The sequence below is a fragment of the Cryptomeria japonica genome, chromosome 5, assembly GCF_030272615.1.
Source record: "Cryptomeria japonica chromosome 5, Sugi_1.0, whole genome shotgun sequence".
NCBI lineage: Eukaryota > Viridiplantae > Streptophyta > Pinopsida > Cupressales > Cupressaceae > Cryptomeria > Cryptomeria japonica.
This window is the reverse complement of record NC_081409.1, coordinates 431,877,313-431,879,705: the sequence shown is the minus strand read 5'-3', so window position 1 is coordinate 431,879,705 and position 2,393 is coordinate 431,877,313.

Here is a 2,393-nt window from a genome sequence, read left to right as displayed (position 1 = left end):
TCGATATTAACTATCCTTTGTCAAGACCTAATTGTCATCCTTGCATTTCTTCTAAGGTTTTATGATTTATTCATTTAACCTATTTTGTCATTTCTTCCTTTAGGATTAATAAATTATTTATTTATCCTAAGTTTTCTCATTACAATTAAATATTCATTTAATTGGCTAATTATTCCTCTTTGTGAGTGAATTAATTAATAAATGAAAAATTATTGATTAATTCATTAATTTCTAATTTCCTATTTTCATCATTTCTAAATTCCTAATTTCCACCTATTTTCATTATTTCCTAATTGCAAATTCCACCTAATTATCTTGTCTCTAGTTCTCCCTATTTTTGTGCTTCATGTGTCATACTCTTGACATAGCAATTTGTCATAGAGTCTTGTCTTGACATAGCAATTTGTCATAGAGTCTTGTCTTGACATAGCAATTTGTCATAGAACTTGTCTTGACATGGAAATTTGTCATAAAATTTGTCATAAAATTATCACAAGCCTCTTTGCATAGCAACATGTCATAACTTTGCTATTATTGATTTGAATTTCTATTCGAATCATTATCATGCTAATTTGTCCATTTCTCCAATTTCTCTATAAATTGGATGATTTTCTTCAATCAATTCCTGGATGAATCTTGAATTTTTACCGAACCTTCGTTTCTAGTACTCTTGAGCCTTTTTGCTTTCAAATTGTGTGAGCACTCGTAGGTGAGATCCACAAAACTATTGAAGAGGAAAGAACAACAATGGAGCCGCATGGAAGAAGCATATGGTTTGCATAATTTTACTTTTGAATGCTTTGTTTCCATACCTCTATTGAATGTGCTTTGGAATTAGGTTCATTTGCATTGAGTATTCTTTTGATTATGTTATCATGTTTTGTGTTTTTGATTGATATATCTTATTTTGATGAATCCTAATTTCTTACGCTACATTAAATTGGTGAACCCGACGTGAATACTAACCTTCTAACCATCTAACTGTGTTTTGGAGTGCTTCTAAGCTGATTTGCAGGTCAAAAACTCAAAAACAGGGCTGTGCAGTGCATTCTGGACACTTTTGCGCCTGTGTGAAGCATCTTGCGCCTGTGTTGAAGAGTCTTGCACCTGTGTCAAGATATTCTGCGCTTGTGTCAGACATCTTGCGCCTGTGTCATGACTTTTGCGCCTGTGTAAAGTCCAGAACAGAGGTAAAAAATGCAGTTTTTACTTGAAAATTTTTCTATGTTTTAGTAAATTGCAATTTTGAGGGTCTTCAGTGCATTTTTGGACAAATGTTGTGCGATGAAGAGATATCTTTGATGTTTCTGAAATTTGGTTCTAGATTATTTGAATACCTTTCTAACGCATTAAACGGTTTGTAATTTGGAGCTAGGATGAGAAAGTTATGCCTTCTCAAAGTGGACTGAAATTTTGATAGTTTTTATAAATCAGATCATCTATGTTTTGGATTTTGGTACTAATTGTTGGTGCAGGATCTTGGCGTACGCATGACAAAGACTGCAAATCAAATTACTAACGTGTGTTATGCAGATTCGATGGTCAAAGACTACAAATCAAACTTCTGACATGTGTTTTGCAGGTTGCCTTGGAGAAACAACCAAATCGTGTGTTTGAGATTTCTAATTAGGCACTTAGTGATTTTTTTAAATAGGTTGGAAATGAACCCTTGTTTGCTTTGTTTTCTAAGTATGACATTGGAGTAGGAGAGTATGCTCTCATCCTTTATAGGGTGATCAGAAATCCAGATCTTCAATACCATGCTTGTCTTGTTGATTGTTTGTCTCCATTAGAGGGCCTGCCTTCCCGACCACTTTGCTTTAGCAAGCAAGTGATAATCGTGAGAAGGGAACGACCCAAAGTGAGTACGGCTAGAATTCCTTGGCATTCTAACTCACTATAAACAAATACCTGATGAGCGAAAGCTTTGAAGGAAGTGTTACGTGGGAATTGTAGTTACTTGGGAAGTGATGCCCCTTGAAACTCTTTCTCATATCAACATCTAAGTAGGGCCTCTTGGTCTAAATCGCGCTTGCGTGACTACATTTGTTTGGTATCTTGATGGGCTTAATGTCTCAATCATGCTTGCATGACATCAAGGAGTAACGCTTAATAGAAATCCTTACTAAACACCTTGTTTTTAGAGGCCAAAAACCCTTCTAGTTGCTTGAGAAGGACAAATTCGGATACTTGGAAGAGATACTAAGTTCGCCATGGGGAGATTCCATGGGGACTGATGCTTGGCTGCCCTGAGAAGTGAGTGCCGTGGAGGGGAGCCCGTGGGGTCAAGCATCTATGTATTCTCCTTGAATCCCATAATGAGTCTACCTCTCAAGTACCTAATGTCTTTGCCTACCCTAAGGAATGTGGAAATGAGCATGATTGCCTTGAGT